The sequence below is a fragment of the Mesocricetus auratus genome, unplaced genomic scaffold, assembly GCF_017639785.1.
Source record: "Mesocricetus auratus isolate SY011 unplaced genomic scaffold, BCM_Maur_2.0 Super-Scaffold_100001, whole genome shotgun sequence".
Classification (NCBI taxonomy): domain Eukaryota; kingdom Metazoa; phylum Chordata; class Mammalia; order Rodentia; family Cricetidae; genus Mesocricetus; species Mesocricetus auratus.
The window spans coordinates 8,850,012-8,871,535 of NW_024429187.1; the positions used below are offsets into that span (position 1 = coordinate 8,850,012).

Consider the following 21,524-nt stretch of genomic DNA (forward strand, 5'->3'; position numbering starts at 1 on the left):
GCCTGAACTCATGTTGTCAGCACTGTCCTCCAAGCAGAACAACCGTCCTGTCTGCAAGACCTGTTGTGTCTTTTTTGCAAACAGTTCTAAACAGGACTTGTTGACTGCTGTCATTCCCCTGTAGAAGGAGGGGACGAGAAACATCATTGCACCCACCCGAGGATCCAAGCATTCCTCCCAGGAACTTCCGTGCAAGTCTGCCCTGACTGCCTGTGATCAAGAAATGTCAGGGAAGGGCTAAATAGGGTGTTCATTGGGAGGGACTCCATCTACACAACATTTCGGAAGACATCATCCATGCCAGGTGAAGACTTTCCGGTACATCTATGTTGGGGTCACCCATACTCCTGTCAGTAACCCCTCACCTATGTTCTTAAGTAAGCCCAATAAACTCCTGGGTGAACTGTGGTCTTGGTTTTGTCATTGGGATCTTAGTGGGAGGAGACAGACATTGTTCACATGTCCTCTAGGGAAGGAATTTTAGCAACAACTTGATTCAGAACCCATGAAAGAAAAAGGAGATAGTGGTGCATGTCTGTAATTCTAAGGAAGAGGCAGACAGTTTCCTAGGGCACAGCTCACTGGCCAACCATCCCAACCTACTAGGTACGCAGCCAATCAGTAAGAGACCCCATCTCAAAACAAAGGATGGATGGAGCCTGAGGAACAATACATGCGGTTGAACTCTGAACTCTACACGCACATGAATATATATGCACCTACACTCCCCACACACATGTGTACCTGCAAACACAAATATTAATGTGTGTATGAGAGAGAGAGCGCTCTGTTGTTGGGTGGCCTGAAGTTCACCAGAGCTTCTGACAAATAGACGTAAGAGCAGAACAGTCGCAGGGAGTAAAGGAAATGACTATAGAGGATCATGAGCCCAGGCGGCAGAATCTGGCTTCCTACCAAAGGAAAGCTGCAAGGACCCAATGTCTCAGAGCAGAGCAGAGAGCTGCATCAGGAAGAGGGTCAGGCCAGCAGGCCAGCAGGATGGGAAGACTAATTGAAAGAACTGGAGATGGGGACTGGCAGGCTGCACCAGTCACACCAGTGAAATCGGAAGGAGAACGGAGTTGGAGAGAAAAGTCGTCTTGCAAAAAAAGAACTGTCTTGAATAGAAGAGCCATAGGTCCCCAAGGCTGGTAGTAGATACTCTCTGAAGTGATTTCACAATCATGAGCCTGCCTCCCTAAGGTAATTTAGATCAGCACAGATGGGGGGAAGGGTAAATTTTCTTCCTAAGGGCATGCAACTGTTTTCAGCCATCTCCAATCTCCTTAAGATGATCTGGAATTTTCTAAGCAGTCATTCAGTACCAGTTCTATAATTTCAGAGGCACAGAGTTGTGTGTGTGTACAGGTGTGTGTGTGGTGGGGGTTTGCTTGCTGTGTAGTTAAAATTTCTCTGTCGATTTGCATCTTATCTGGTCTAGTTACAATCATATTTTGCAAGTGTCACAAACCTGCAGTCCCAGCTGCTTAGAAGGTGGAGATAGGAGAATCATTTGAGTCGGATGACAGCAGGATTCTGTTTAAAATTCTAGGATTTAGTTCAGTGGTAAAGTGCTTGCCTAGCACACATAAGGACCTGAGCTTGCAGTCCAACAACACACACACACACACACACACACACACGCACACACACACCATATCTTTATTTCAGCCTTTCCAAGGATCTGTGATAGTCATGTAAAGTCTTTGCTAAACTCAACAAACAGGCTATTCGGGCACTGTCTTCTACTAAATTTTTGTGTGATTCTGTACCATATTATTTTACTTTTCTAAAGTGCGTAATAGTTTTTTGTGACATTGGACACTATGAATAAATTATTTTTAAAAATTTGGATTTGTTGTCTTCATTGGATGAATTGGTTCATTTTCGAATGCATCACAATTACTTCCACTGTTGGTTGGCTTGGTTTGGTTTAGGCGTTTTGGTTTTTGAAGACAGCGTCCCACTATGAGCTCTGGTTGTGCTGGAAGTTGCTGTGCAGACCAGGGTGGCCTCAAACTCTCGGCGATCCTCACACTTCAGTCTCCCAAGCGCTGAGATTTGCACCTGGGTCTGGAACTCTTCACAAAGCAAAACTCTTGTGTAGTAAGTGTCACACGGGATGACATGCAGGCCGGCCACGGGCCTCCCCCCCCCATGTGTTCTCCTTCTTTCCAGGGTCGCTGGCCTACAAAGCTTCTTATCAAAATCCTGAAAAACATCACTGTGTGTATTCTGTCCAGTCCGTGGTTGTCACATGAAGCTAGCTTTGTACTAGTAATGCCATCATAGCCAGAAACAGACTATAGACATAAGGAGTCCCTGAAATGACAAAGTGGCAATGATTTAACTTCTGAGCTGATCTCTGCTCCCTCCTCTGCAAGCTCCCAAGTGCTGGCTTCAGCTGAGCCTCCCTCGGGCATTCATCCAACTTATTGCCAAGTGGACATCCAACCTCTTTCTCAGACCTTTCCATTGGTTCCTATTGGGTAGGGAAGAGGGGGCAGGGCCTTCGTCCCTAGCTCTAAATTTTTGTCACCCTTGAAACAGAGGAGTAGGCTATGGACTAGCTTTTTCTAAAAGTAATGTATTTAGAACATTCAATATAAAAACAGTCTTTAAAAGGGGTCCATGTGGCTTTCAGAGTCTGCCTCCCTTTGGCCTTTTCCTTAGGGTGAGGCCTGGCCACATTTGGACTCCGTAGTAGCAGAGTTCTGTGACGCATCATCCTCTTTTCTTGCCGCATCCCTACCCCCTCACCTGCACAAAAAGAGAAATCACATAGGCAAGCACGGTGGTGCACGCCTGCAATCCCAGCACTCCGCTCAGGAGGCGAAGCAGGGAGTCTTGTGCGTTCAAAGCCAGCCCTAACTAGTGGCCTTGGGAGAAGTGCCGTGCATTCTAGGTGACCTGTCCTTGGCTTGAGTTGCTTTTTTGTTTTGTTTTGGTTTGGTTTGGTTTGGTTTTGATTTTTGTTTTTTGGTTTTGTTTTGTGTGACAGCACTGGCTATCCTGTAACTAACTCTGTAGACCAGGCTGGCCTCAGACTCAGAGATCCGCCTGCCTCTGCCTCCTGAGTGCTGGGATTAAAGGCGTGTGCCATCACAGCTTGAGCTGTTTTACAAGGAGCCTAGCAGCACTGTCCCCTCCATAATGTGTCCCCAGGGCCTCTGCAAGTCATACGTCCCGTCACCTGGATTCAGAGAGAGAGTAAACAGGCAGGAAGGTCCTGAAGCCTCGGGCACCAGACACATTCCACGTTAGGTAAACTGAGGCAGAGTGAGAGGCTGTGTGATTCTTGTCCCTTTGGTACCAATGGTGCCCAGTGTGGAAACCGCTTCTGTTGACGCACTCACTGTTTCCCTTGACTCTGAAACGCAGATCCTGGCTTCTGCAAGCTGCTTCATTTTCCTCGAATCTGCCTCTACGAAATGGAACGCTTATGCCGTCACCATCCCTATGGGACAAGAGATGGGGATTCCAAGGACAGCGGAACTAAGTATGAAGCTGACCCATTCTGACAGTTTAAATTAGTTTGCTTTCCTAGGGCTCTAATTTCTCACTAATGATGACAAAATGTATGACAAGTTAGATTCTCAATCTGTGCCAGGAATACTGGAGCACGCCTTTAGTCCCAGCACTCATGAGACAGAGGCAGGCGGGTCTCTGTCTCTGAGTTCCAGGCCAGCCTGGTCTACAAAGTGAGTTCCAAGACAGACAGGGCTGTCTAAAAAAAAAAAATCTAATCCTGCTACATATTGCAATTCAAGTTGGAAGTACAGACAGCAGCTAGACATTTAGAACTTATATTCTTTTTTAATTTAGTTTCTTTTATATTAGTTTTCCAATAATCTTTCTACAGTCTAAAATTGTTTGAGGAAAACAAATACTCATTTCTGCTATACTCAGAGGAGGTTTGTATGACAGAGTGCACATGTTCCAGTGTGTGCAGGTACATATGTGTGAGAGTGTGGAAGCCAGAGACAACCTCACATGCCCAAGAGCTACCTGACTTTTCTTTTCTTTCTTTCTTTTTTTTTCTTTTTTTTGAGACAGCATCTCACTGGGACCTAGAGCTCATGGATTTGGTCATTCCAACTAACCAAGAAGCCCCAAGGATCCTCCAGTCTCTGCTTTTCCAGCACAGAGATTACAAGAAATGCCACCACACCCGACCTCTTACATAGGCTCTGAAAACTAAACACAGGTCCTTGTGCACATTACTGACTGAGGTACCTTCCAAGACCCACACCCCCTCTTTTTTAAAGATTCATTTTACTTTTAACTATGTGTATGTGATGTCTGTCCATGTGGAGTATATCCCTGTGTGTGCAGGTACCCACAGAGGCTAACAAACTGTGTCAGATCTCCTGGAGCTGGAGTTACAGGCAATCATGAGCCACCCAACACTAACGGTGAAAGCAGGACAAGTTTGCATTCTTAACTGCTGAGCGTCCCTCAGCCCACCCTCCCTTTTGTTTTGTTTTGTTTTTTCTGGTCCTGATGATCAAACCCAGGGCCGCATGCACTTTTAGGCAAGCTCGCCACTGAACTACATTCCTAGTCCTCCAAAGTCCTCTCTGAACAAGCATTTAAGACCTCAGAAATCTGCTCCTGGAAGGCTGATCCTGGAAGACAGATGGTCTCGTTAGCCAAGTGTGGGGTAAGGAACTAGGGACCAAAAACCCCCTTTTAACTCATAAAATAATATAAAATTATTCTTCCCCTCGGGGTACATCCTATGCTTTTGACATCTCAGAATAATTTTTAAAAACGCATACGCAAAACAAAAATAATTACACAGTCTTAGGTTTGTTTTCTTAAATGATACATACATGCATACATACATACATTCCCTTCCTAACCTTATGTGAATGATTAAGCCTCCTGTCAAGACATATGTATATGTACCACCCAGGCCTTTGTGCATCTGAAGAGCAGAGGATAAACTGTCAGAGTGGGCTCTCTCCTTCTCGCATGTGGGTCCTGGGACTTGATCTCGGGTGACCAGACTTGGCAGTAAGCACCTTTACCCACTGAGTCATCTCTACAGCCAACTAAAGAATTCCGGCACCAACTATCTTACAGAAAATCTTCAGTCTGTAGGCGTGGCTCAACAACGGACCATAACAATTTCAAGGCTCTTGGCTTCCCTCTCCAACGCTGTAAAGCAAACAAACCAACCAGCGAAAGAAAGGAAAAGGACCGTCTCCCCGTGTGTGAAAACATTGTAAACTGAGTACCCTGTTTGCTCTCGATGCACTTGGGGTTATAACCCAGACCAGCTTTTAAATGTATTCTCTCATGCAAGATACTGCTCCTGCCCGGGCCTTTAGGAAGTGCCTCAGCTGCTCATTCGCTCCTTAATGGACTGCACTGAGGCTCCATTTCCCCTCCGATCTTCTAACACCAATAACTAACTCCCTTATGGTGCCTAATGGGCCTTATCCAGCACTCATCCGCTTGAACTTCAAAGACACACTGGTTTCAGTAGCAGCCTTCTGCATGTGTCCGTCTTTTCTTTCTTCGTGGAGTGATGGCTCAATGCATGCTTCACCCACGAGCACGGGGCACTCTAGCCCTGACCACGCCCCAGCCCGCCGGTGCGGTAACCCTGTGCGGTCCCTCCACCCCCTAACCGGCTGAGCATCTGTGTCTGTGTCCGCCTCCTTCTTCCCCACTTCCCTTCAAAACACCACCCGACGGTAGGGGTTCAGGATCCATCAGCATCTGGATGTCACCAGCTCTCCATCCAACCCGGAACACCCTCTTCATCACCAGACCCTAGCATTCTCATGGACACCCTATTCCTCCGACACTGTTCCTTCTCTCATTTGGCTCCATTATTTCTCCTCTGAGGAACTTCACAGCCTGCCCCGACACCAACTCTGCACACTCTGTTTCCAGTACCAACACCCTAGTACTGGCGACACTGACCTTCAAGACGACCTGACCATAAAAGTATGACAGTTGCTTTAATTCCTCCTCTAACCTTGACCGTACCTTAAATCCATCAAGCCCACATCCTTCAAATCTCTACCTCCTTTCACGGGGCTGTTCCTAACGTGGGCAGATTAAGAAGGGCTTCTCTTTCTGATGCTATTTTAGCTGAGTTGTTGTAATGCCTTTTCTTTCTTCAAAAGTGCATCCTCCAAAAGGGAAAGGGTCGGGGCTTTGTGTGCTCAGGATAATCCTTTGTCTGTGGCATTAAATGCTGGGAGCCTGGGAAGCAGTGGGCTCCAAACGTCTCTAAAGATGGGGTCTAGAGGTGGACTCAGCTGCTGGGCAGGTGAGGAAGGGAAGAAGGTGGTGTCTGTTTGAAGTGGCGCTTGCATGGTGGGCACACTCTATTCCAGTTAGGCTGCTTAGATGGCTCAGGGAGATTTTGAGGGCCATAAAAAGCCCTGTGATCTTTTAGTGCTGACTCAGCTGGTAAGAACATTGCCCCCAAATGAATTGCATTAAGGGGAGATCATCGGGGATAAAGGCAGCTTCCAGCAATGGTAAAAACAGCCCCCTGCCTTCTCCTACTGACTAGACAAGTCCTCTTGAGCACAACTCAGAGGAATGTGAAGCATTCTCTCCAGGTGTCCTCTCTTCCTCATGCTCTTGCTCCAAGGCTCTTGCCCTGGTTTCCCCCATCTGCCTCTCCCCTGACCATTGTCTGTGTAGGAAGAAGGAACAAAGGGTACCGCCTCCCAGGTCAGAGGCAATGAAGCATGATGTTGTCTAGTTCAAATGCATAGTCTAAGGAAGTCTTTTGTTTTTTCTCCATTTCATCCATTTCCATTTTCTGGATTAAGACAGAAGCCCAGAAAGACAGTGTTAAGAGTTTCACACAGGAAAAGTGAAAATTTAAAACCCTGTGCTGTCATTCACATAGTCCCACAAAATCCACACTGTAGCTAGCACAAATCAATATTAGAAAGCAAACTAATAAATTTCTCATCTGTGGAGATTTGTAAATGAAATGGATGTCGTCTAAAAACCAAACATACTAAATTCTAATTAATGTGTAACGCTTTATAAAGTACAGTGAAAGAATTTAATCCCTTTTCCCCTTGAATTAGTGGTGCCTCTCTAATGAATCTAGGCTGTCGATGAATTTGGCTCAGCTCTAGTAAAATCAATGAAGCATTCCTATCAAATCAGTATTCAGAGTATGTGTGCACCCACTCCCGCACAATGCTTAATGTGTGAGCTAGGAGCTACCCAAACACAGTCCCTTACCACCCAGGGTTCAAAGACTCCCCCACTTTAAAAGACAAAGAAAAAAATGCTGATGTTACAGCGATGCCCAAAGCAGAGTTTCAGAGGGCAGCAATTGCACATTTTGGTAAGTCATATTCTGTATTTCCAATAAAGAAGCCAACTGGTATAAATGTTAGACAGTGAAGACCGCATGTGTTTGGTTGGCAACACTAACTGACGCCTCCCCAGCCCGGCTTCAGAAGTCATTTGGAGAAGCCAGATGGAAAATGGAGATAGGAGGAAAAAAAGGATGATGTAAGAAGGATGTCTGGGTCCAGAGAAGAACAAATCCAAAGGGTCGTGCATTTGCCCCAGAGACAAGGCTGGATCATCCCCAGGGAGGGAACTGCAGAGGCTGTTTACATAGGCAGCAGCATGAGATGGGGCCCAGGCTAAAAGTGCTCCAGGCAGAGCTGGCCAAAGGGCATTCGTCGTTTCTGGACACAACCAGGCATGACTCCAGTGCCACGGTGAAAATGGAAAGGAATCTGGTCTGGCTGGATCTGCTAATTTGGAAATGCTGCAGCCTTGAAGACACTGTCAGGAAGTATGCTGCACAGTGAGGTAGGTTTTCCTCAGAGGAAACAGCAGCCAGCAGGCAGTAGCCAACAGTTCCCAACCATGAGGCTTAACTGGAAAAGCACTGCATCTATGTGAGCCCGTGTCAAGAGTGGCTGGGCATTTTAAAGGCTGTTCAACAGGGAACCAACAAAACGAAGCTATAGGCTGTCATGGTCTCGTTTGTAACCAACACCAATGAAATGTGAGGATGTTTGGAACAGTCGTGGCTTGCAAATTTTTTGTTCTTTTCCTCAACGTTAACTTTTTCTGGGAGTGCATGAGTGCATGTGTGCATTTGTGTGTGTGTGTGTGGACTAGAGGACAACATTTGGGAATTGAATCTCTCCTTCTATCATGCAGACCCCAGGATTCTCAGGTTTGGCAACAATGCCTTTACTCACTGGGCAGCCAATTTCTGATCTCACTAGCTCATTCTCTCCTTCTCAGGGACCTCAATTTGTCTTTTGCTGCGTGCATCTTTTTGACAGGCAATGTCTACAATCTCCAAAATTATCTAGTAGATGACCACTCTGTGCATAGTTCTGCTAACTGGTATTTTCATAATGAAAGCAACTCTCTGGCCAAATATGGAAATGCATACAAATTTGCATTAGTGTGTGAGCACTAGACATGCTTTACTACTCTGGAACATGCTGAATTCAGTCCTGTGGGCATTTAAACATCCTGTAGGAAATACAGCTGCAGGAACGTACCCCTTAACCTATGTGGAACAGAAACAGAACCTTCCATTAAGTGGTAGAATAGGTCAGATGAAATCTTTGACCTGAGTACTTACTTCCTCAAAGAGTTTTGGGTTGGTGGACATCCAAATTCTAATTAAATCATAACACAATGATGCAATACTGTGTTTATGCAACTTTTATAGAGGTATCTACACATCATTTCTAGTTAATAAACACATCTTAACTACCACATATCTTAGCCACAAAAAAAGGTACTTTTCTCCAAGGCAGCACAATGCAATGATAAAGAATCCAGGCCTGGATAAAGATGATCAAGGTAGTTAGGCATGTATGAAAACGTCCAATGAAGCTATAATTTGTTCCTATTGCTCTGATAAAAAAAATGCCCTGACAAAACCAAAAGCAACCGAATAGAGAAATAGTTTAACTCCCAGTTCCAGACTATAGTCTGTTATCATGGGAGATCACAGAGATAGGAGCTCCGGGGAAATGGTCATGTCACATCCGTAGTCAGGAATGGATGGCAGTGGGTGTATTGGTGTTAGAGCTCAGTTCTGTTTCTGCCCTGTCCGCTCACAGTGCTGCGTGGGTCTTCCCACTTCAAGTAATGTAATAAAGACAACTCCGCAGACACACCCACAGGCCACCCTGATCTAGACAATCCCTCACTGGGACTCCTTCCCCCAGGTGACTCCAGGACAGGGAGAAGGCACAAGCCAGGAAGCCTGGCCACCTGAGTTTGGTCCCCAAGGAGATCTGTGACCTTCAAATGTATGCAGCTCTGTGTTGTTCCTCGAAACAGTCTTCCTTATCCCAGGCTAGCCTCGAATTATTGGCCATACCAAAGGTATCACAATGGGCAAAATTCTGCTACCCAGTCAGAAAACTTCAAGGAAACCAATACATTTCTTGAGAGGAAATTTCCCAGAAATCCCTTCATGGCGTAGGAATGGGAACAATTTCTTAGGCTGGACTCAGAAAGACTCAAACCCAAGTATAAAAAATAAATCAGACCTCAGCAACAACAAAATACCGCTTAGCTATTTGAAAGGCATTGTGAAAAAAGAAAAAACGAAAAACAAACAAGCTACAGATTGGGGAAAGGGCTCACAAAGCCTTATGCCGGAAAGCCAACTTTCACCATGAGTGCCACATGCAACTACCCAGGCCCAGAACCAGGATTATATGTTGGCCCAGTCCATCTGTGGTCTCCTAGAGCACAGTGTGTGGTGGGGGTGTCAGCTCTGTGGACCCAGGGCTGCAGGATCTCCATGAGACAGGGCAGCAAAGGGATGTCCAGGAAGAGTCCAGTGAGGGTCCAGCATCAGTGGCGTAGCAGAGAACAGGGACCTCCAACCAGACCAGTGATCCCTTGGCATGAATGCCTGCGTGTAAAATTGTATGGCTAAAGGGGTTTATTGTGTGACTCACTATATCCCACTGCAGCTTCCATGATGAGAGTCTCCCTTTCTTCCTTTTCCACCTCCTTTCTTCTCTTAAATTACATTTGGTTTTATTTGGTGGGGAGGGAGATGGGTGAGATCAGAAGGCATAAAACACCAAGAATAAATAAAAAGGAAGTTTAAAAAGAACGTAACTCGGATTGAATATAAAGGAAAGTGTTTACCAAGGGAGACCATGGAAAGACTCCTCACATCACTGGCACCCCCTTCTGCCGTCCCTCTGTCTCTTGAAAGCTCTCCTAACACATGACACCTTCCAGCCTGGGATGGATGATCCAGCACAGAGAGCCTCCGCACACATAACTCCTCTTGATGGTGAGCTTCCCAGCCTCTGGAGCTATAATAGACCTCTGTGCTTTGTAAATTACACAGGCTCAGGTCATCTAACAAAGCTGACTAAGACAGTGATTTTTCTTTCTTTTCTTTTTCTTTAAAACACTGATACCTCCCAGTAGCTACAGAGGATTCAATAGGTTTTAACCCCGCTGAACTTTTATCAAAAAAGTATGACCAATACTACGTACTTAACTGTCCTGGGAAGAGAATTGTTTTAAATAATTCATAAGGACCACTTAACACAATGCGTGGCTCATAGTAAGAATAATAACATAAACTCACTGACTGCTGAGAAGGTTAAAGGTTAACATGGATGATGCCATCCATTAAGACTCCCTGAGATAGTCTGAGACAGCAATTGGGAAAAGATATGAATTATTTGGGAGAACATTCATGTAAGAAATGCCAGACAAAACACTGAGGTAAAATTATTCAGATAAACACGGTCACCAGGCATATATTATACCAGCCCTCCCTAGTCAAATATAATGACAGTCAAGAAGCAGACAAGAAAGAGAGAGAAGAGAGGGTGTGAGGAGCCTGAACGTGTCTGGCCTGCAGAGTGACAGGACACGTCTGAATCAAGCAGAGACACGATACATAGAAATCAGAGTTTTGAGAAGGCTGTTCTGAAGATGATACACAGAAATGAAATGAAACAGGGCATGATGTAAGACAATGAAACGAAGGTGAGATCTATCACTCTGCCAGGCAAGAAGAGACAAGGCCTAGACTCAAAAGGAGGAAAAAAACAAAACAAAACAAAACAATGCAAGATCTCTTGTAGGGGAGCCTTTTGGGAAATGGGACAAGGGCATGTCAACCTGTGGCCCGTTGGCTATCCCAGGATAGCTCTTAATGTGGCCCCAGACAATTGGAAATGATGAGGTCATATTCTAATGACTGGTGGAGGACAATGCTCTTGTACACTGTAAAGATTTGTCACTTGTGTTGGTTTCATAACACTGTTTGTCCAGTAGACAGGCTGGAAGGGTAGGTGGAGCTACCAGACTAGGAGAATTTTGGGAAGAGGAAGGAAGAGATAGAGTTGCCAGCCAGATCCAGAGGAAGCAAGATGAGAATGCCTCACTGAGAAGAGGTACCAAGCCATGTGGCTAAACATAGCTAAGAATTATGGGTAAATTTAAGTTCTAGGAGCTCTTTAGTAATAAGCCTGAGCAATAGGTCAAACAGGTTGCAATTAATATAAACCTCTGTGTATTTATTTAAATGGCTGCAGGACCAGGCAGGACAGAAACTTCTGTCTACAAATGACACCCTGATAGAAGCAAATAAGGAAGGGAAGGAAAGGGGAGGGCAGGGCAGGGCAGGGCAGGGCAGGGCAGGGCAGGGCAAGGCCAGGAAACACCGTTTCCAATCTTGACCTGGAAAAGTGAGTTGCTCCTTTTTGGAGGAAATGCCCAAGTGTACAATGTGTATGGGATGAGAGCAGGAAGTAAAGAGGAACTGAGACGGTTACTTTAAAATGAAAGCAGGGGCTGGGGCAATGTCTCGGTCGGTAAAATGCTCACCACGCAAACATGAGGGTGTGCACTTGACCCCGGAAGCCACATAAACCAGGTACTGAGGATGTGTGCCTGTAATCCCCGCACTGATCTGAGACAGGAGCATCCTGGGACTTGCTGAAGGTTTAAAGGGCAGCACATGATTCACCCATTCTCTCCCTTCTGCTGGGGCCCCTGGGAAGATGCAGGATGGTAAACCCACCATCCCATGTCACTAGGAGACCACAGGGAGTGAGGTCCTCCTTTCTCCCGTGCACAGGAACGCCGCAGCTTTGTGCTTCGAGATCATTAAACTTGGGGCCTTTGTTACTGCTAGAAACTCAGCCTATCACAAAGAGGGGAGTTATCAGCATGTGGCAGCACAGGGCTGTGATCCCAGAACTTGGAAGGTAGAAGCAAAAGGATCAAGTAATATAGAGTCATCCTTGAACATATTAAGTTCAAGACCAGCTCGAAATAAAAGATGTCTGTCTCTCACAATTAATCAACTAACTAATTAATACCGAGATGACTGAAGACAACTGCTTTTTCTCAAGGGAGTCCTGATTAGGGATGTGGCCATCTACAAGGGCTAACCATCTCTTCATACTTCAGGAAAGAAAAACTATGTATCCTGCTCTCTCTTCACCCACATCCTCTTCTCCTTTGTTTTCATCTCCCAATTCCCCAATCCCCATCTGTCTGCCCTGTTTCAGCCTCTCTCCTAGCCAGACCCAGTCTGCTGCCCATGGTCAGTAGACCGCTTTCTCTCTCTGCTCTGGATTCTTCCAAACGCCTCTGGCTGTTTTCCCCTATATCTACAACAGAAACATTCCATTTAACTATAAAAAATGAACAAACACTAGAGACTAGAGATATAGTACAGTTTATAGGGCACTTGCTCAACGTGCACAAAGCCCTGGGTTTGGCCCCCAACATCACATAAAAGCAGATGTGGTGACATATGCCTGTAACCCAGCACTCAAGAGATGGATCCAAGAGGGTCAGGAGCTCAAGGTCATCCTCACCTACAGCTCTAAGGCCAGCCTAGCCTACATGCCATCCCGCTTCAAGCAAACAAAAACTGAAAAGGGGGTAAAGAGCATTGTTGTCTATCTTGAGAGAAGGTGACTTTTTGTACTTTGAGACTCTCCTAATGAACTATACCTCCCCAGGAAATCCCTTCTGACCCTGGTTTTGGGATTGGCTACTTGACTGATATTTCCCCTAGAATACAGGTAGCAGGAACTTAGTGACCATGTTGTAAGAAGCCGAAGCATAACAGTGTGAGGAAGCCACCCAGAAGACTGTAGACACCCTGGTTGACAGCCCAGCAGAGTCCAGGAAGCACTAACTTGCCAGCTGTGGGAGTGAGTATCCTTGGAACTGGATGCTTCTACTGTAAGCAGCCTTCCAGAACTAACGCTGTGGGGAGCAGAAACCAACTGTCCATCCAAGCTATATTCAACTGTGGACAGGAGCAAATAAATTATAGTTGGCACTTGAAGGCTCTATGCTGAGGAATATTTGTTTAACTAAGCAAAGATACGTTGTATTTGTTTAACTAGTAAAAATGTGTTGCATTTTTTTTTAATTGTGTAAAGATATGTTGCTGTTTTTCTTTGCCTGCCTATGGCACCTGATTGGACCAAGAGAAAGCTGGATGGCCAATAGCAAGGGACAAGTTTAGGCTTGAAAAAAAAAGAACAAGAAAAGGAGACATCAGGGAGGCTCCAGGAGGCCAAACAGACACCGAGGAAGCAGGAGAGAAGGACATACCGAATGAATGAAAGGTAAAAGGCCCCAAGGCAAAATGTAGCTGAATAGAAAAAGGTTAAATTAAGTTGAAAGAGCTGGTGGAACAAGCCTAAGCCAAGGCTGAGCATCCAGATTGATATTCCGTTTCTGTGTCTTTATTTGGGAGCTGGTTGGTGAAACAAAGAAAATTCTAACTACACAGCACTTGCTAGACAGTCAAGGGTGACCGTCGTGCCTCTGCCTCTAGGGGTACTGGAATTGCAAATTCCTGCTTATGATGTGCTAGGAATAGAAGCCAGGGCTTCATGCATGCTACACAAGTACTGTGCATCATCAAACCCAAGGCTGTTCTCGGGCCTGTGGCTGTTGATTGGTGACGCAGTGGTGCATGAAAACGGTAAGTGGTTTTTATGATTATTCATCTGTAGTGATTTGGATGGGGAATATCCCCCATAGCTCCGATATTCAAACATATCATCCCCGGGTGGTGGCGGTTTGGGGAGGTTTGGGTTGATTTAGGGAAATTTGGGAGGCGTGGCCTTCAGGAGGGAGTACATCACTGGGGGGGTGAGATATGAGAGAGTAAAGCCCCTGTCCATTTTCTCTCTGTGTGCCTCACCTCTAGTTGAGCATGTGAGAACCAGCCTCCTGCTCCTGTCACTATGCAGCCATGCCTGCCCTTCCTGACGGGTTCTCTGGAACCCTAACGCAAAATAGACTCCCTCTTCCATAAGCTGCTTTGTGTCATGCTATTTCATGAGAGCAACAGAAAAATGATTAATACATGCTTGCCGTTCGGAGATGTGAGCCTTCATTTTCCTGCTCCTGTCACCATGGACTCTAACCCCCCTGCAAGCCTAAATAAGCCCTTCCCTCTATAAGTTGCATAGGTCATGGTGTTTTATTACAGCACAGAAAAGTAACTGATACACGTTTCATTCGTTTTTAGGTCTTATTTGTTTTGGGGAGAGGGGTGCTCTTGTTGTTGGTTGACTGGTTTGGTTGATTATTCAGAGAAAGGTTTGACTCTGGGTTTTGTTATGTAATCCAGGTTGGCCTTGAACTCATGCTCCTCCTGTTTCTGCTACCAATGTTTGGGGATGACAGGCACATATCATCCATACTCCAAAAGTCTGTGGGTTTTTATTAACAGGTAACCCAGAACCCATGTCCTAGGAGGCTAGACATACTAGGGCACGACCTTAGTGTTACTATCTACTAGTTTAATGTAAAATTTTGTCTTGAAAGGTTAAACCAGGCATGGTGGTGCACACCTTTAATCCCAGCAATTGGGAGACAAAGGCATGCGGATCCCTGAGTTCAAGGCCAGCTAGTTCCAGGACATCCAGGGCTATGCAGAGAAACTCTGTCTTAAAAAAGCAAAAAAAATGAAAAGAAAGTAAGTAACAGTTAATGGTCCATTAAACAGTAAATTCTAAAGGCTAACCCACAGATTCATGTCATACTATGAATAACAAATTTTAGCATTTAGAGGTGAAATGAAAACAATAGGAATAAGGCAGACAGCTGCTAATACTCATAAATCCAATTCTGAATTTTATTACTATGTCCTATATCAAACAATAATATTTTATGAGATGTTAGTGATGACAGTTGATTTTATTTTCTTTGTCCTCACCTAGAAAAAACAAAAGGCAAATTACTGTATTAAATCCCCAAAGTAGTTATTTATCTAACTTTGGGGTATCGCTTTATAGTCTATAAAATCCATGGGCTTTGTAGATAACAGTACTATAGACTCTCCTATATCCTCCAGCCAGACTGCTGAAATCTTTTTAGAAAAATGTTTGCTTATTTAAAAAAAATCAGGGGTTATAGACTCATACTCACAAATGGAATATTCTCTATGTAGACAATGCATTGAGGAAAGAGAACTGTAATTTCCCCAAGAAATGTAAATGCCAAGCTCATGTATAATTTATTCATCATAAAAACCAGCAGACCATGTCATTTTGGTGCTGTTTGACTGTGGCCCCTTGCTCCTTCCTCATGAGTGTCATTAATCAGTCCAATCAGCATCTGAAATGTCCCATCTCTGTCGACAAACAAACACCTAAAAGCAGGTGCTAAACTTAATTGAAATACGCTTTTGTACAAAGCATTTCTTGGCCTAGCTCTGTCACCCAGCTACAATAAAAGGAACCCAGAAACAAATAAACACAATAATTCTCTACAATTGTTAAAAGACATGCAGACAAAAATGTTTTTAAATTATTAATTTTTGATTTTTTTCTTCTCTTGAAATGGGTCTCATTATGTAGCTTTCTAGCTACACTGGTCTAGATCTTGCTTCCTAGCCCAGTCTGACCTCAAATTAGCAGTGGCTTTCATGCCCCTGCCTCCCTGGCCCTGGAATTGTGGGCACATGCCACCATGTCTAGCTTGTGCGGTTCATTTTTTAAAGAAAAATCTCTGAAGTTTTTTCTTTTAAAAGTATCTATTTTACTTATCTGTTTGTTGCTTGTTTGGGGGGGAGGCATCCGAGTTACATGGGTGGAGATCAGAGGACAACTTAGGGGAGTCAGTTCTCTCTACCATGTGGCTCCCAGGAATCGAACTCTGGTTCTCAAACTTGGCAGCGAGCAACTTCACCCAGTCACCCGCCCTGAAATCGCTTCCTTAGCCTGACAATTTGGAAGGGGTCTGCATGCTTTAATTTAGAAGGGTCTGCATGCTTTAATATGATTTCATTTCATTTCTATGGACAGCTAAAGGGCAGAGCAACCCCTCAGTGCTTACTTCTGTGCCTTCAAAGAAAAAACATAAGAGACAAGACAGGCTGTCAGCAGGGGGACCTGGATCCTGTTTTCCCTGTATCTTCACTACAGCAGAGCACTTTCAAACAGCTCTGGTGACATTTTCCACAGAGGCCATCAACTTTTATGAATATTATCTACTAGTTTCACTAAAGGTAGGATAGAATCCTGGATTTGGGATGCTCCCAACACACCCAAAGCAGTCTTGTCACTTGCTAGACTGTGTCACTGTCCCCAGTAGCAGAAAGAGTCCAGCCACGGGCTCTCCTCCAAGCCTGCCCATCTCCTCCTTCATGGCAGAAAACCTCCCGAGAATAGTTCAGCAGTCTCCATCGTGTCCTTATTGAGGAACCCTCCGTCCTTGTGGCACACAGTACTCAGATGCTTGATTCCAAGTGACTTGGCAAATGTCATCTGGTAATCTCACTCCTAATGTGCTTCAAATGTGAATTCGCTTAGAAAATGTCAACAAAAGCTGTGACTACTGCTGTACTTTAGCTAGGGTGTGTCGGGCACTTTTCTCTTTGCCATAAACCAACATCTGACAAACGGCAGCTTTTGACTTATGGTTTGGGGGGATACAGTCCATTGTGGTCAGGAAGTCCGTGACGATAGCAGCAGGAGCATGCAGCGGCTGCCCTTATTACCTCCATGGCTGGGAAGCTGAGAGCCGCAGGAAGTGGGACCCAGATACCAAACCTCGAGGCTCTCCTCCAGACCAGTGACTCTCTTCCTCCAGTGAGGCTCCACCCCTTAAAGATTGTACAAGCTTCTAAAATAGTGCCACATACTGGGGACCAAATGTTCAAACCCCTGAGCCGTTGGAAGAGGGTTCCCCTTTAAACCGTCACAGAAGCAGAAACTACCCCGGAAGCAGAGGGTGCTCATGGGAAAAGCCTCTTTAAACGTAAATGAGAAGAAGACCATGCCGTGGGAGAAGGCGGAAGGAAATGGTGGCTGGACAGGAAAATGCTCGGCAGATTCGCAGCACGGAAGGGTGTTCAGGGTCTAGAAGGACACCGGGGTAGGACAGAGTGATGCCTATACGGAAAGCTTCAGAAGCCAGAAAAACCCAGCCTTCGAGGACAGCGGGAGAAAAGTCCATCGTCCTTTAAGTTCAATGGAAAACACTGAGGGGGTTTATGGAAGAGAAATAATTTTATTTCTGACTCCAGGAAATGCCCCCTGGCTATCAGGTGATAGTTTGGATGAAAGACGGAAATGGGTGGGAAACACCGAGGCTATTACAAGTAGTCCAAGCAGGCAATGATGGAGACTTGGAGTTAGTGGCAGGGGGTCTAGAGAGAAGTAAAAGTCTAAAATACTTTGGAGAGATAGAAAAACCAAACCTCATTAGGGGGGGTGAGCATGAGTTTTCCCTGTGTGTGGTTACTCCCTGTAACTCTTGACAGTCAGCCTTTGGGTTTACCTAAAGTGGGGGGGCGTAGTCAAGCAATTTAGAAAAGAAAAGAAGAGAAAGCTCCCAAAATGAAGTCCTGGCTTGCCTGGAACTCTGTACAGACCAGTCTTGCCTTGAACTAATAGAAACGTACCTGCCTGCTTCTCGCTCCTGACTGCTAGTTATTAAAAGTGTACACCACCATGCCTGGCCGTTTGGAGATGTTGGTCTGTTCCCCAGATCTGCAGCAAGGCTTAGGGAAGCAGAAATGTCTTGTCGTCAGGAGGCCCACGCTCTTTAGTGCCCTGCTGTGTAACTAGTTACTCTTCTCCTCCCTGAGGCCAAATGCCTGACCTAAGGAAGGCAGGGCCTATGTTGGTCCACGGTGTGAGGGGACAGTTCTCCATGGTGGAAACCATGGCAGTGAGGAGGACCACAGAGAGTGAGCCTGCGGCAGCAGAATCATGAAACTGCTCGCTCCTGTAGGGGCAGATGGGGAAGAAAGCAGGTAGAAGGAAGGGGAGGGGCTGTTGTCAGCCAGGCCGTGACATTTCGGAAGGCCACTCCGTTTTGCTTAGGCAATGATAATTACCGAAACTACATGATTGGCATTCCCAGAACTAAAGTAATGTTTTCCTAGATTCCCGCCTTCTTGATCCCCAGTAACGGCCAGCACAGAGAGATTGTTTCGTCCAACATACCCTCATCAGTCCTAGCAATGGTCAGTCTCCAGCCAAAAAGAAAAAAAGAAGTTTTTCCAACCCTCTTCCTCCCCCACCTCCTCCTGTCTAGTCTGCAAATGACAACAAGCTAAATGGCTCCCCTCGGCAGGTCCTTCTCCCTTCCCCCATTGAACCTGTTCTGCTGTCAAGTTGTTCTTTCCGTCTTTCCTTGTCTGTGTCTCCTTCCCACCCACCCCCAAGTGACCAGCTTCCTTCAGCTGGGCCCCACCATGCATCTGAAGTTACCGTCACCTCCCCAGACAGCACCATCGGCTGAGGACCAAGTGTGGAAACCCACGAGCCTGTGAAGGGTATCCCACCTCCAGCTGGATTCTAATAACACCTGAGGACTTACGCCAATCCCACCTGTGTTCGTTACTGGACATCCTAGGAGAAACCTGCCTTCCACCTTACCCCAAAAGCTTCAAGGATCCTTATATAATGCACCACAAGTTTTTCAAAGTTAATTTTCTATTGCAAACGCATATGCGATTGTGCTCAGTCCCTTGTAAATAATACTGGCAGATGGCACCGAGGATTTGGTTGCATAGCGATTAAGGATGAGTGTGGTGAGAATGCAAAGACTGAGGTTATTCTTAGAAAAGCAAGATATTTGCTGACAGGACTTCACAATGGAACACCTAAAGCTGTCCACACCGTAACCTGCAGATCCAAAATTGTTATGTATGCCTGGAGCTGGAGAAATGGCTCAGTGGTTAAGATTAAGAACACTTGCTGCTTTTCCAGAGGACTTGAGTTCAGTTTTCAGCACCCACATCAAGAATTTCACAAACACCTTTGTAACTCCAGCTACAGGGACTCCCGTGCCCTCTTCTGGCCTCTTCGTCACCTGCACACAGGTGAACACACACACACACACAAATACAAATAAAATTAATCTTTCTAAAAACAAATATCTGGAATAAGAATTCATGTCCATTCACCCATCTCACTACCTCAGTACCATGGAATATATGAGTGGCCCCATCCTTCCTTGTAATCAATCTCCATCAATGTTTATGCATAAGAACCATCAAAATTGGTCCACAAGTTACACAGTACATTAGGAGCATTTTTTGTGGAATTTTTTACACTTTTTTATTATATATTTAAATTAGAAACAAGCTTGCTTCCCATGTCAGTCTCAAGTCTCTCCCTCCCCTCCACACCCACTCCCTCCCCCCAGCTCCCAGAGCCTGCCACCCAATCCCCATTCCATTCCCCAGGGAGAGTAAGGCCCTCCATGGGAGATCTCCAGTCTGTCATTTCATTCTGGGGAGGGCCCAGGCCCTTCCCAAAGTGTCCAGATTGAGAAAGCATCCCTCACTGTGGGATGGGTCCCCAAAGTCCATTTGTGTGCCAGGGATAAATACTGATCTACTACCCAAAAACTCCATAGACTGCCTGAGTCTCTTCACTGACACCCACATTCAGGGGGTCTGGATCAGTCCCATGCTGGCCTCTCAGCCATCACTCTGGGGTCCAAGATCTCCCCATTGTTCAGGTCATCTGTTTCTCTGGGATTCACCAACCCAGTCTTGACCCTTTGCTCATCACTCCTCCCTCTCTGTCACTGGGTTCCAGGAGTTTAGTTCAATGTTTAGCTGTGGGTGTCTGCCTCTGCTTCCATCTGTCACTGGATAGAGGTTCTAGGATGATATGTAAGATAGTCGTCAAAATCATTGTTAGGGAGAGCATTTAAGGTAGTCTCTCCACTACTGTTTAGTTTGCCAGTTGGTGTCATCATTGTACATCTCTGGAGTTCTCACTAGTGCCAGATCTCCCCTCAAACCTAGAATGGCTCCCTCTATTATGGTGTCTCTCATCCTGCTCTCCTCTATTCTTCACCCAACTCCACCTTCCTGGGAGCACAGGGTGGGGGAGGGGAAAGGGAGCCAGGAAAAAGAGAGGGAGACAAGAAGAAGGGAGACGAATTTTTTTTAATAAGCTAGACAATGTAGTTCTAAAGATTCTATGTGCAAAACGTGCTAATTGGGAAGGGGGTGATTCATAGAGTTTTAAAGGGCAATTTCAATGCACATAAGCCCGGCCTCTGTGTTTTTGTGCATGTGTGTGTGCGTGTGTTGTGCACACAGACAGCCATGTGGGTCGGTTCTCTCCCTCCACCACATGAATTTTAGAGGCCGAGCTGATCATCAGACTTGGTGGCAGGAACCTGTCTAACCTACGGTTACTATGATGAACCACTGTGTGGAAAATCAACTTGGGGAAGAGAGATTTTCGTCTCAGTCACACTTCCATGCAACAGTTCATCAACAGGGAGGGCACTGTCATAGTTATGGTCTCTATTGCTGGGAAGAGACACCATGGCCCCAGCACCTCTTATAAAGGAAACGTTTAATCAGTTACTCACAGTTCATAGATTCAGTCCATGGCCATCATGGCGGGTAGCGCGTCAGCACGCAAGCACACTCGGTGCTGGAGAAGGAGCTGAGAGTCCCACCTCTTGATACACAGACAATAGGAAGTGAACTGAGACACTGGGCGTGACTTGAGCGTAGATCAGACCTCAAGTCCCACCCCCACAGTGACACACTTCCTCCAGTGAGGCCACACCTACTCCATAAAATCCAAATCTCCTACTAGTGCCACTCCCTATGAGCTTATGGAGGACCAACCGCATTCAAACCACCCCCAGCAGGGACTCATGCAGGGCTGACATAGATGCCCTGTAGAGTGCTTTTGACTGGATGGCTCCTTGTGGCTTGCTCAGCCTGCGTTCTGACAGAACCCAGGACCACAGTCTAGGAGCAGCACCAGCTGCAATGGGCTGGGCCCGCCTACATCAGTCAGTGATTAGGGAAATGCCCTGCAGGCTTGCCCATAGCTGTGTCTTATGAAGACGCTCTCTCAGCTGAGGGTCCCTCCTCTCAAATGACTCCAGCTTGTGTCAAGTTGTCAGCACAGCGCCTTTAGCTGCTAAGGCATCTCACTGGCCCCTTATTTTTAATTCCCAGCACTCAGTAATGTAGGTCAGTATTTTATAAATAAGATATTATATACCATGCCTAAGTCTCCTCAACTTCT

At 45.8% G+C, this 21,524-nt stretch overlaps 1 long non-coding RNA gene across 1 annotated transcript; it reads right to left on the reverse strand.

Moving 5' to 3' along the window:
* Positions 1 to 1,594: 1,594 nt before the first annotated feature.
* On the reverse strand, positions 1,595 to 20,967 carry LOC110341401. The gene is made up of 3 exons (XR_002383334.1): positions 20,851 to 20,967; positions 3,357 to 3,457; positions 1,595 to 2,322 (listed from the first exon to the last, which is right to left on the reverse strand). It is a non-coding gene; the product is annotated as an uncharacterized LOC110341401 (long non-coding RNA).
* Between the last annotated feature and the right edge of the window lie 557 nt (positions 20,968 to 21,524).